This window comes from Alosa pseudoharengus, unplaced genomic scaffold (genome assembly GCF_046254945.1).
Source record: "Alosa pseudoharengus isolate Yale_2024_CS ecotype anadromous, Long Island Sound unplaced genomic scaffold, YU_APseudo_1.1 YU_APseudo_1.1_scf_6, whole genome shotgun sequence".
In the NCBI taxonomy this organism is placed as follows: Eukaryota; Metazoa; Chordata; class Actinopteri; order Clupeiformes; family Clupeidae; genus Alosa; species Alosa pseudoharengus.
The window spans coordinates 462501-477500 of NW_027468848.1; the positions used below are offsets into that span (position 1 = coordinate 462501).

At 39.9% G+C, this 15000-nt stretch overlaps 1 protein-coding gene across 1 annotated transcript in view; it reads right to left on the bottom strand.

Moving 5' to 3' along the window:
* The window catches only part of rasal1 (RAS protein activator like 1), a 214354-nt gene that overhangs the window by 509 nt on the left and 198845 nt on the right, over positions 1 to 15000 (bottom strand). The window lies entirely within an intron of this gene.

Genomic DNA, 15000 nt, shown 5'->3' on the forward strand with positions numbered 1-15000 from the left:
TCACAAACACAAGACAAATGGCCCATCCGACAGCACTATATAATATGCGGCATGTCATTGGGGTAATCAAGTGGGCACCCTCATTCACCGATGTTTTGTTAAGTTAGGCCCACGACACCTCATGAAGGAAACAGTGAAACCAGCGTCCTGGAGACACTCCCCTCCATGCTGCCACCATATTACCACATTAAAATATCCAATACCCAAAATACTCTTAACCAGCCCAGGCATGGTCAAGGTTGGCTAGGTTGGTCCGTCCCTTTGATGTGGACTGAACCATAACCATAAAAACCCTGGCCAACCAACCATCAACCTAGGCACAGTCCGTCACAAACACAAAACAAATGAGCCAGTTAGCTTACCTAAGCTTGCACCCCAGGAAGGGTAACTTCTCCTTACCCACAACCATTCGCTTGCTCGTTCTGCTGCCAAGGACATGTTACTAACCACCTGCCTTAGACTTCGACCACAAATGCCCAATTCAGACAGCAAGCCAATAGCAGATCTGGCCACAAACCCACATGCACCGATTTCAATAGGCCTTAATCGTGCACTCCAACCTCGCTTAGCTGCCTCCTCTGCTATTTCAGTATATTTAGCTCTCTTCAGCTCATTGGCCACTTCCACTCTGTCTTCCCAAGGAACAGCGAGTTCAATGAAGTAAACTATCTTCTCTGAATCCGACCATAGAATTGTGTCGGGTCGTAGTTTAGTACTCACTATATGTGGAGGTACCACCATCTGCTGGCTAAGATCAACCTTCATTTCCCAGGCCGCTCCATTTTCCAACTGGCCGGTTTTACACCTGGCCTTCGCGGAGCAAGGTTTATCCCCCTGACGTACAAAGTTAATTTGCCTTACCCCTTTACTAGCTGCTAATTAATTGACTTCTCTCCTTTTATGCCACACATTTCAGCCACACATTTCAATACCTGGTTATGACGCCATGTATACCGCCCCTGGGTGAGACTTACCTTGCACCCTGATAGGATATGGTGGAGACTGCCCACACACGAGCAAAGTATGCATTTATCATCCTCACCAAACCATTGACTTAAATTCTTGGGAGATGGGAGCACATCATATGTAGCATCTAACATAAATCTGATCTTACCAGCTTCCATGCCCCATAGATCTTTCCATTTAATCCGTCTTTTTTCCACCCCTTCCCAGTTCACCCACTGCCCTTGTTTTGCCTGCGACACTGCCTTAGTACATCTTACAGCCTCCTCCTGTCTATGCATTTCCTCCACTACCATTTTCCTTTTTTCTCCTGCAGAAGCCTTACTCCACAAGGGTTTACTTGCACCCACCCCTAGACCCCCCCGCCCGTGCTGCACATGGCCCATTATATCCCTATGCTTCAATGCTGATTGAGCTTGCTTAACTGCCTGTTCTGGGTTCCACTTCCTCCCTGCATTAACTGTGGGTGCAACTTTCCTCACCACTGGGTCCTTGACAGGGATGGGCAGTATTTCTAATACATGTATTTAAAATACGTATTTCAAATACAAAATACTATTTTGTAATTTGTATTTTATTGAGATAATGAAAATGTCTTCGTATTTTGTATCAAAATACTTTAGTGTTGTGTATTTTTGTATTTTCAAAATACTGTAAAATACTTTCTGTGAAACACTGTGATGACATCTATCTAACTATCTATAAAGCATGAAATCTGTCTCTGTCTGTCTGTGGTACCCTTGCATGGTCAAGCCCCTCTGCTTCAGTAGAGAGTTTATTTTCCTTTGCTGGACTGATTTTTCTAGACTTTAAATTTGTCTATGTTCTCTGACCTGTGAAATATTTCAGTGCTATGGTAACTTGACAAGATACCTCAAACGAGGACATTTCCAATTTTGCACATTTTAAATAAGAAATTATTGATAATGTCATAATAATTGGCTTCTAATTGGCTTAACTGATTGGATGGTATTAATGTGACAACCTGTTTTTTTATTTTTTTTGTTTTTTACTTTTTTTTTTTACATTGATAGAGGTTGTGCACACATCAGTTTCAGGTGTATACAAAATTATTCATCTGTGATGAAATGCTACCTAGCTTAAATTTCTAAATAAGTCATCCATTTGGATTGTTTGTCTTTAAATTATTGTCACTGATTCATAGTGGGCAATCTATTACGCCAACTGGCTGGGAAGTGCAACAGTTGTAGAGTCGGCATTCCTGTTGCTGTAAAACTGTACATCTCTAAAATCAAACAGTAGACTAACAGTCAATAAAAGTGGACTGTCAGAGCAGATACTAAAAGCCATGCCGAGTGTCCTGTTCGCTCTTAAACTTTCCATCACATTTGGTGCCTCTGCCTAGCCACATACTGTAGCCTGGCTAACACCAGACCTCATCTCATTGAGTTTGGGTCTGGGAACTACACATTCATTTTCTCGTATTTGAGACGTGGTTTACGAATGCTCAGAGCCATTTATTGGGTGCTACGAATGTCTATCAAATGCATCTGTACGTAGCTCATAACCGCTTCAGTGTGTCGTCATCGTCTTGCTGTCCCCCCTCCGTTCTGTGATTGGTTCCTTTGTTGAGGTGAAAATTGGGTCCATGGAATCCAATCGTAAATGTGTTAGAGTTATATACTTTAAAGAACATTTCGAGCGATCACATAGCCTACGTTCAATGTTGCAATATTATCAGAAGGCCCTATGTACAATTGGCTTTTGTGCAGGATCTTACAATAACATTTCAAAATGAATGGAAAGACACAGTGATGATGAGATTTTGCACTCAGCTGTAGCCTAGGCCTGATAGTGGTGAGTCTGTTATAGCCTATTTGCTTGTATTGTAGCCTATGCAACTATTCTATTTAACGCTGTGTGAGCCCCATGATCATATTGTTTCAGTTATCCAAAAGGCTCGAAGGATGCTCTTATATGGCAATTTTGGAAAAATAACTAATAAAAGTGAAGTGAGGTGAGGTGAGGTTTTGAAAATACAAAAATACAGTATTTTATTTTGATACATTTTTTGGCTGCTGTATTTTGTAGTTTATTTTGATACATTTTTAAGGTGGGTATTTGGTATTTTATTTGGAAATACATTTTGATGTATTTGTGCCCATCCCTGGTCCTTGAACTGAGTAAGAGTCATTTCCAATCTAGCCTTAGCACACTTAAATTCCTCTGTCAGACTAGATATTGGCAACTCTACAATGCCCTTCCCATACAAGGCTACACTGCTTAAGCAGCGTGGGACTCCAACCTCTTTTCCAACCTCTCTACCTTTGACAGAGGAACTTCATACACTGTCAATGGCCACATTAGCCGAGGCAATAAACCAAACTGCAAACACCACAACTTGAGCTTACCTGGCAGCCCTGACTTGTCAATTTTTGCAATACCTTGCCTAGTGACCTGTCTCAAGTCTTCAACCTGTGATTTTATCACTAAGGCTTGCACAGAGGCGTATCAAGCTTTTTAAAAGTGTGGGGGTTGTGGGATAGGAAAATGAAACAATCTGGCCAAATTATAAATAACTCCCTACAGGGACGTTGTAAGTATTTTCTGAGAGGGGTGCGGACTATATTGGTGTCCGGGAGTTTCTCCCCCCAAAAAAATTCTGATTGCTAAAAACACCATTTTAATGCAGTTTGGGAGGAACAGAAAAAGCAGCGCCCCTCATATGTGTGGCTCATGTGACATGTAGGCCTACATGATCTACCTGCTATCACTTCACTATTTGACACTACCCTACATGGAGACATATGTCATGTTATAAATCAATAAATCATTTCAGAAATTATGTTTTGTGCATATGGGTTAGCAGGCTACAATAAATTGCCTAACAGACAGCAGCCTAATTTCGAGGTATCACCAATACCTATTAAATACATGTAAAGGACACAGAACTGTAAGATCAAATGTGTCTTGACGCTGCCGTTTGTAAGATCAGATCAAATAAGACGTTCTAAATGGAACGCGATGTAATTAAGCTGTTCCTTTCCAAGCGTCTTGGAGACGTACTGTATGTGTGCTGACTGGGCTATGTCTATATAGTTGATGACACCAAATGAATAAGTATGCTGCAAATGAGCAGACGTGTGAAGCACCGGGCATAACTTAATTTCGCGGCTACGTGGAGCAGTAGTAGATTAATTGTTGAGGAGGCCCATAGTTTGAGAAAAGCTGCAGATCATAGGCAGAGAAAGCATAATGCTCTGAGAACAGTAGCCAAAGGTTTTCCTGCAGAAACAGGTGCCTTGGTGCACGCACCCCGCTTTCACTCCCTGCATTGTGACAAAAACTGTCAGTCAGACAGTGAATTTTGGTTTACTAAATTAGCATAATGCGGTAACAATTATCATTTCAATTCTATCTGAAATCTGCTCACTGCAGACGTTACAATGCAGACCCAAGCAGCAGCATAGCCTTGAAAGACGCACACTTTGAATTTGATCTGAGCGGCTCTGGTTCTTTACCTAACTTGATGTGATTGGCTGGATGACCGTTCAATCAAATCAACAGACCTATTTGTGTCTCTGTGTGTGCGTTATAGATACGGTTCCAACTCTTTACGGGAGCGTTTATTTCCATATTTGACTTTCAATTTAATCTGACAAAAAGTGTGGGGGATAGAATCGTGTTCCAGCAAAAGTGTGTACGTTATAACACCCACATCCCCCACGCTTGCTACGCGCCTGGGCTTGCATCATACCACCTTCCCAGACTCTTCACTGGTTTCTCCAGAACTGTGGGAATCACCTCTTTATTTATAGCAAACTTCTTATCTATTACCTTCCCTTTAACAATTGAGAGACTCCTAGGGCCCTATCATGACATTCTAAAGTGCATCGTCACTCGTCAAAAGTCTATTCAAATTTAGTAGGATGTCCAGATCACATTGGGAGGGGTTTCGTTATCAAACGTGGAGCGCATGGCGCAACAAGGTGTTCCTAGGTTTCTTAATCAGTCATATGGGTGTGTTTGGGGCGCAACATCATTTAAACCAATGAGAATGACATCTGTCATTCCCTTTAACGGCGCAATGCGCGATATGTCAAATAAATGCATCGGTATTTTGGCATTCAACGGCGCATTTGAAGGAGGCTGCTTGCGAGACCGTATGGAATAGTCATTCTTAAACCATGCTTTACTAAAACCTAGCATAGCCTTCACGCATTTGCACTTGTTTATTATTTAAACTCATTGGCAAAGTGAAACTAACTTCACCAAGGAGTCAGTCAACGACAAGACAGTTATATGCAGTTACTTTCACTATTGACTGACAATGGGTTACCATCGAAAACATAGGCTGGAAAAAGCAACACTTACCCTAATGTTGCTCAAATTACTGAATAAAACAACATTTATCCTGCAGAGGAGTTGATTATATCTCGTGACAGTGCGTCTTTAGCTGTGCTCCATACGTGTCTCTCGCCTCTCCCCTAATCACTTTTAACCGTCATTACCAATTTGCAAATGATGGTGAATAACTACTCATCATGAGATGTACAGTATTTCGTAATATCTTTATTCTAATTATGTTTCCCATTGTAATCGTGCAATTTGTAATGCTTTGCATGGACGTGCGCTGGTGTGCGTTCATGAATGATAGAAGGATGGTGCGTTCACCTGCCAATATGACTGTTGACATGCGCTCTTACAATAGCATATGAACAACTCGCCATTGACTTCTGACCAGGTTTAGGTGGTGTATGATAGCGATTTTTAGACCACGCGCCAGGCCCCTCCCTAGGTTGTTAATTGCCACACCCCTGGGCGCAATATTTAAAAAAATAAACGTGCAAAATACCGAATTAAACTTTGCACGGGTGGAAAATGAGCTTTATGCCATGCGCTGGTGTCTAAAATACAGCCCCTAGACTTACTTGGCTTCACCTTCGTTCTGGCCCATTGCAGATTGCTATTTAACTTATCCAGCAACCTGTTGGTGCATGGAACGGTTGACGTCAAGGTTGTCATGTCGTCCATGAAAGCCCTAATCGGGGGGAGGCGTGGCCCTCCCTGCAACTTCTCCCCACCCACTACCCATTTTGAGGCCCTAATGATGACCTCCATTGCCATTGTAAAAGCAAGTGGGGAGATGGTACATCCCGCCATGATTCCTATCTCGAGTTGTTGCCACCCTGTGGTGTAATCAGCTGTAGTAAAACACAATTAAATATCCAGAAAGTATGCTTTTACTAGGCTTTTAATGCTACCTGGGATTCTGAAATAATCAAAGGCCATAGGCCATGACATATAATAAGTCCCTCCAGGATTTTGCAGGCATTTGTTTTTAGGCATTTGTTGCAAAGAAATTGCGGGAGGAAGTGAAAATTGTGATATTAGTTATGATTTTTTTTAACATTAACATTTATTTTTAAATTAAGAGCAAGAGTAGCAAGACCATAATCACACTGATCACAATTATCTATTATATTATCTATTATATTATATTATCTATTATATTATCTATTATAGTATATTATCTATTATATTATCTATTATATTATCTATTATATTATATTATCTATTATATTATCTATTATATTATCTATTATATTATCTATTATATTATATTATCTATTATATTATATTATCTATTATATTATATTATCTATTATATTATCTATTATATTATCTATTATAGTTTCTATTATATTATCTATTATATTATATTATCTATTATATTATCTATTATATTATCTATTATAGTTTCTATTATATTATCTATTATATTATCTATTATATTATCTATTATAGTTTCTATTATATTATCTATTATAGTTTCTATTATATTATCTATTATATTATCTTAATTATTAATAAGAAAAGTATCTATTATATTATCTATTATATTATCTTAACATTAATAAGAAAAGTATATATTATATTATCTATTATATTATCTTAACATTAATAAGAAAAGTATCTATTATATTATCTTAACATTAATAAGAAAAGTATCTATTATATTATCTTCACATTAATAAGAAAAGTAAAGATTACAAAAAATCAAAGTGCTTAAATCAAAATTATTTCATGGATCCAGGATACTATGAATCCTGATAAAGTCAAAGTCAAAGTCAAAGTCAAAAGTCAAAGTCAGCTTTATTGTCAATTTCTTCACATGTTCCAGACATACAAAGAGATCGAAATTACGTTTCTCACTATCCCACGGTGGAGACAAGACATATTTTACCAATTTTAAGTCCACAGACAAACATAACATTCAAGTAAACAAAAAAGTAAGTAAATAAGTAAATAAGAGGGCACATATAATGAAAAAATAAGAGCAGCAAAATTTGGTTGAAAATTGTGCATAGACAGTCAATAAAATAAAATACTAGTGCAAAGTCAGGCCAATAAGAGGCTGAGGTAGTTCTGTTTGACCTAAGTAAGAAATAAAGTGGCATAGTGGTGCAAGTTATGTAAGAGCAGCAGAAGTGTTGTGTTTCCAGGAGTTCCCCTGGCCTTTGGTAAGATCATAAGATCATCTCTCAATCCAAATCAAACCAGCTAATAGGCTATCTGAAATACACACTATGCCAATCTGTAGGTATGGTGACGGGTATGTGATGATGTGGGGCTATCTGAAATAACACCCATGCCAATCTGTAGGTATGGTGAAGGGTATGTGATGATGTGGGGCTATCTGAAATACACACTATGCCAATCTGTAGGTATGGTGAAGGGTATGTGATGATGTGGGGCTATCTGAAATACACACTATGCCGATCTCTAGGTATGGTGAAGGGTATGTGATGATGTGGGGCTATCTGAAATACACACTATGCCAATCTCTAGGTATGGTGAAGGGTATGTGATGATGTGGGGCTATTTTACACACTATGCCAATCTCTAGGTGTGGTGAAGGGTATGTGATGATGTGGGGCTATTTTAATTCCAAAGGCCAAGGGAGTAACTGGCCTTTAACCCTTTAGGCGCCAGAGGTTTTTTTTTTAAACGTTCGATTCTGACATCTTCATTTCAAAAGGCTATATCTTAAAAGTGATAAGAGATAGAGACCTTCTGTAAATTAGAGAAATATTAAGGATGACCCAAAGTTTATGTACATTAAATGTTTATATCTAATTTGCATGTTATGACATCATATGGTGGCGGCCATCTTGGATTATAGAATTTTCATGAAAAGTCGCATGTTTGAATGATAAAATGCACCACTTCTTTCCCCCCAAAATGTTTCTTAGCTGACAAAGACACACACATCACAAGGACATGAACACACAAAAAGAACACATAGTGTATGTCCTAAATCAGTGGTTCCCAAACTTTTAACAGGCATGTACCCCCTGAGACATTATGATCTTCCGGAGTACCCCCAACACCACCAATTGTTAACAAGTTTTTTTTAAATTGTTTTATTAATATTTATTTTTATCAATTTTGTCGAGAATAGTGAATAGGATCATAAACATATGATACAAATCTCATCAATAGTCAACATATGATAGGTCTACAAATGTGCTGAATATAATGATTTTAAATAGATCTGCACCTAATCTCACACACAATCGTCTTGTTGAATGCAGTGATCTTATCTGCTAGGTGCTTGTCTTTGCCTTGTAACTGGAGATTTAACTCATTGAGCTTTCCAAATATATCGCTAAAATAGGCCAGCTTCGTCAAGAAATGTTCATTAGTGAACGTGCTTGCAGATTCAAACATGCGCTTTTCCTCCAAGAAGAGGCGACTCGGAGCTCAAACACGCGACAGCACTTTACCTCGGGAAAGCCTTGCCTCGTTGTGAAACAGTACAGCCTTTTGGTCAACTTCTCAAAGTGCGGAGACTCGTTCAAAATCTCATTCAGGTCGGGACTAACTAAGCTGCCTTGACACGAGCGCTTCCCTATGAATAACACAGTGCGTCCATTGCGCATCGGGTGCTACCTGGGCCTAGGCTACAGATAAAAAAATAAATAAATAAAACTTCTGTTTTTCACGTCAGTTCGCGCCCCACCTGGCATGTCTCCGCGGCCCACAGTTTGAGAAACGCTGTTTTACCCTCTCTGTCTCCACTCTCGAATATTTTGTTAATGCGGAGAAAATACGTTTTTAATGTGCAGTGCAAATGCGGAAGTTAAGTTACCAACGTGGGATAGAGAAAACGTTTGTAAAGGCATATGACAGATACCCCCTGGGGGTACGCGTACCCCTGTTTGACAACCGTGGTCCTAAATGGTCAGGGAAATAGATAGCAAATCAACAGTGTAAATCATTTCTAATAAATGGCTGACAATTTTTTTTATGTAGCAGGCCTTTTGCTGTGTATCCCTATCCATAAAGGGCCGGCATTCCCATCATCTTGTGATAGACTATGCATGGCCTAATGGCTCCCCTGCCCCGTGTCACCAACTCTGCTCCTGCTGCGAGCAGCATGGCCAGATCTGCCTCACGTGCGCGCGGAGTGGAGAGAATTTGCGCAGCTCGGACTAGGCCTACTGTCATTCTCATTGCGACTCCCCACACTGCCTCTACGTTCCCCCCTAACTGTCCTATGAGCACTTCGACCTCGTCTAACATACCCAGTGGCATTAGACAAAGGCTCCACCACGTTACTGTCGCCGCGATTGCGGAGAGGCACACGGTCAGAAGACAGAAGCTAGCGCTACATGGACATTAGGCTACCTCCAGCCTCGTTCGCCACACCACTAACACCCTGCTAACTTCCCGATGAACACTCCGACCCCGTGAAACATTATTCCCACCACTGACATTGGGCAAACGATTCAACGTTTGTGCTTGGTGTAAGCTAAACTCTCACTTTGTCCAGCTGCATCATTGCAAGGCAGGGACGCATCTGAAGCCTCACTAAACAAATCACCGTCATTTTCTAAAGGCAGATATTCCCCTTCAGAATCAGGGTCCGCGAATAGAAGACCCAACACTTCATTTCGGGTAAACTTTTTTGATGCCATTAGAGGATAATCTAATGCAAATACTCGCTGACGTTGACAATATCGCTCTGATAAAGTGGCTCACACGCACACTAGCTCCGATATTGCACATACTGATTCAATGCGCTGTAGCTCGAAGGTTTTGTTTAAAGCATGCCCTTTTTTGGACTCGGGGATGACGTATGACATGTCTGCCATCTAGTGGAGGTCAAACGAAATATGACACCCTATTTGACTAAATCTGCCGTTTTATTCAGTTTTATTCTTGTTGAGTAAACTCGACCGTGGCGCCTAGAGGTTTAAAAATAAAAATCCTGTTTAACATAGGGGTGTGTAAACTGCCTATATGGGAACTTAACATAGGGGTGTGTAAACTGCCTCTATGGGAACTTAACATAGGGGTGTGTATACTTATGCCCCCTTGTATTTTAAGGAAGGAAATGTTTTTCAATTAAGGCATTAAGATCAATTTCCAAATTCCAAAATCTTTGAATTTTAGTCAACTTTAGCATGGGTTCACATACAGTATTTTTTCCTGGCACTGTAAATGTTAAAAAATAACTTGAAGGAAATCTTTCTTGGGTCATAGAAGAGATAAGTATCATGCAATAATTTCTATGATTTTGGTAAGCACTACACAGATTACAAGCAAACATGACATGAGCTAACAAGGACTTCTCCAGATGTAAAAGTTTGCCAGTGGGTTGCATAGCCTACTCAAATGTCAGTAAACCCAAAGAAGGCCTACATGAACTTACTCCCATAGCCTAGGTAGGTTTAGCAACACCAGGTTGAGAGATGCAAGTAAGCAGATCATTAACGTTAGCCTTCTATTTATTGTCATCAAAACTGCAGAGGAACGAACACGTTAGGGCAGTCTTTGGTGTCTGAAGAAGTGAGTGTGGCATCTGGCTCAATATTCTGTGTGAGGGACTGTTGTGGTAGGTGAAATGTCACGGGGAAACTACAATGATTGGTCAAAATTGCGGAAACGTTGCAGTGTTTGGACAAAATTGCAAGGTCATCCAGAATTTGCGGAGATTGGTTAAATTTGCATTAATCGTTGCGATAGCAACATCGCAAAATCGTGGAGGGACTGTATCATGGTTATATCACGAAAGGGACCGTTCGGTATTTATGGAATGGACCACCGGAGGAAAATAGGGGAGGGTCATGTCTTTTTATTCTTTGTTGAGGGGAGGGTCACCCAACTTTTTTTAGTGTAGGAGGGGGGGTCACCCAAATTTTGTAATCATGAAAACAGCAAAATTTGGGCCGTCGCCCAGGGCCTCCCATCTGATGGACCTCGCACCTGGCCAAAGATGACATTAAGCGTTTATTCTTCATTAATGCCTATAGCCTAAGCAAAAAACTTAACATAGCTTAATGTCCTAAAACAACGATCAGTGATCGCCAAATTTCTCTCATATTGTTCCTCATAATCACTAAGAACCTTCAATAAATTTACATTTTTAAATTTAAAAATTTAGCATGAAGTCATATTAGGCCAGGGGTCTCAAACTCAAATGAGCTGGGGGCCACTTCTGCCAACGTCATCTGATTGGAGGGCCGGCTATTTCTGAAAATGCAATGTTCTTTTTTTTCAAGTACCACACAAAACTGCAAACAGAAAGTGCAAGTGTTTTTATCTAGTTTTAGACACCTGTGCTAGCAACCTTAGCTTATAAATAAAATATTGATAAAATAAATATTAATACAAATTATAAAACAAATGAAAAGCATAAAAACAGGTATGTGTGTGTTTCACACCAAATAAAAATATTTTCCTCTCATAACTTTTTTAAACCTGGCAAACTATAGGCGTCAGGGTTAAGAAAGCAACACCATTGGATTTTCATATCAAAATTTCAAAAGACCATGGCTTGAAAGTGGTCAGAGATAAAGTCCTACTGTAAATGTAAAAATCTTTGAGTAAAACAAAAGTTTATGAAGGGGGTACATTTACCCATCTAATTTGCCACTGGATGGCAAGCACCTCAAATTATGCACCTTTCAGTAAATACTGGATGAACATATTTGAGCAGGTTTACTTTCCTTTTTTCATATTACCCACATAACAAATGAACAGGAAAACACCTAAGATGTATACCAACACCTAAAATGTATATGTTTTCTAAACCACAAGGCCTACAATAAAGTATTCTGGTCAAATCAGTTCCTATCGCGGGTAATCTGAGTACCGAGAAGTTTGCATCATATTGCGGGTGACTTTGTAGTTTAGAGCCCTATTTCTACTAGCCCTGCTGTCTGTACCACGTCCATTACGGACACCATCATCACGATTACCACTGCAACCTCCAAGCTATGTTGGGCAGAGGGTCGAAATGAGCATGGTCTGCTTAGTGGACACCATCGTATACACGCAGACGCACCTCCATTCAATAGACGATCGTTCATAATCTCCAAAAGGATATTCTCCTTCAAACGTTTTTCAACATTTGGTGTAGGCCTATTTCTGCTTAATTTATGCTTCAATTTATGCAACACTATGGCCTGCATCGCTTCCGCATCATTACAAACGCACATCTTTGTGTTTCTCGTGTGTAATACAAGTATTTCCTGAAAACTTTGCGCAGTGATTTTGGGTTTGAATGAAGCTCTGGATGTCTAGCACATAGTGGAGCAGAGTACAAATGAGATGCGTCACCGTACTTGGAACTATTGTCTATTTTAATCAGTATCGTTGTTTGTCGCAATTAAAAAGTCTCAAGGGCCGGATTACGTTATTATTTTGACATACGTCGCGGGCCGGAATTAGGCCGGACGCGGGCCGGATTTGGCCCGCGGGCCGGGTGTTTGAGACCCCTGTATTAGGCCTATGAACTTTCTACCTGACGTGACAGCATATTTCTTCAATCTCCTTCACTGACGCCTATAGAAAAGGCTTAACGTCCCGCAACAATGATCAATGATCAAATTTCTCTCTCATATTGCTCCTCATAACCATCTATAAAAATCTAGCCCGAAGTTTTTTTTTCTTTTTGAGCACGTCCGAATCCCAAGACATAGCCTACGCACTGGACCTCAGTAATAATAATTCCAAAGGCGATAAGCTACTGCACTGAAAACTTAAAAAGATTGAACGAACCTTCCTGAAGTTTGAAATTGCGATCAGTAACTGGCATCGGGTGAACGAAGCTTTTCTAAGTCGAATAGGCTATTAAAAACTATTTGCGCACCTCCATGTCACAGGAGAGACTAGTGGGCTCGCCCTTCTATGGAATGAAAAAGACGTTAGGCTACCTGCAAGCTGGCCTATGATTTCATTGCTGAGTTTGCAGCAAAGTAAGCAAGAAGATGATCGCACCCCCTTGCGACGGCCCTGCAGCTCCCCCTAAGATGGGGAAAAAAGTTAAAATACAGTACGTGATAAACCCGGAAAAAGTTGACAGGTAGGCTATGTTTCGGTCCCGGTGATTATTTATGAAATTATGCAAATGACAGCCTTTTCAAGGCATTTTAAGGGAAGAGTGGTAGCATACAAGCTCCCAAATTGACCCAGTACAGAAGGCATCAATAGAGGGTCATGCGTTTTTTCACTTTGGAGGGTCATAGAAAAATGTCTTGCTGGCGAGGGAGGGTCACGTGTTTTTTGACTAATGCTCCCAAAACTCCTCCGGTAGCCTCTTAAATACATAACGAACAGTCCCTAATTTGAAACAAGTGTGATCGACATTAATATATGTTTATTTTATTTTTATTAATGACATCTGTGCTTTATTTGTGTTCACTTGTTGCCAATTGTGGTTACCATCGTAACAGATAAGGTCCGCACACATGCTCTCCGTTTTTTTTAGTTTATTTGAGTTCAATCCCCAACACACATGACGTTTCGAGCCCTTCGGCTCTTCATCAGACTTGTCCATTATGCATCACATACATACGTACATGCCATAAATCACATATATACATACATGCCATAAATCACATACATACATACATACATACATCACATATATACATACATCACATACATGCCATACATCACATATATACATACATGCCATAAATCACATTCATACGTACATGCCATAAATCACATATACATGCCATAAATCACATTCATACGTACATGCCATAAATCACATATACATGCCATATATCACATGCATACATACATGCCATAAATCACATATATACATACATGCCATAAATCACATACATACGTACATGCCATAAATTACATATATACATACATGCCATATATCACATACATACATACAATAAATCACATACATACATACATGCCATATATCACATACATACATGCCATAAATCACATACATACGTACATGCCATAAATTACATATATACATACTGTATATGTATATCATATAGTGCAAAATGTGTTTAACTAATATGTGTTTTGAGTTTTGCTAAAAGTCAACAAGATCTGCAAATTATTTTTCACTAGCTGCAGTGTGTGTGTGTGTGTGTGTGTGTCTGTCTGTGTGTGTCTGTGTGTGTGTGTGTGTGTGTGTGTGTGTGTGTGGGTATGTGCGTGTCTGTGTGTATGGGTATGTGTGTGTGTGCGTGTGTGTATGTTAAAGGACAATTCCGGTGTAAAATGAACCTAGGGGTTAATAACACATGTGTACCGAGTTCGACCGTTCGCTGGGAATTGTTTTCATGCTAGTCGAATGTGACCAGTTTTATTGCTAGCCTTCGTAATCACTATTTCTATACCACTAACAAGGCTCAAAATAGCACCACACTTACACGGTAGCATAATGAGGGTCTCTACATGTAAACTGAAGCATTGAGAACTTTGTAAGTGTACAGGCAGTTTATTAAAAAGAAACACCCACTAATACACACACACACACACACACACACTAATACACACACTCACACATTACATACACTAAAACACACACACATCAACACGAATACACACACACACACACTAATACACATTAATACACACACACACCCCCCCCCCCAACATTTGCAATGGCCTTCTCTGGCCACCCCTGTCAAAATGTTCTGCTGGCGCCACTGATGTGTGTGTGTATTAGTGTGTGTGTGTGTGTGTGTGTGTGTATTAGTGTGTGTGTGTGTATTAGTGTGTGTGTGTGTGTGTATTAGTGTG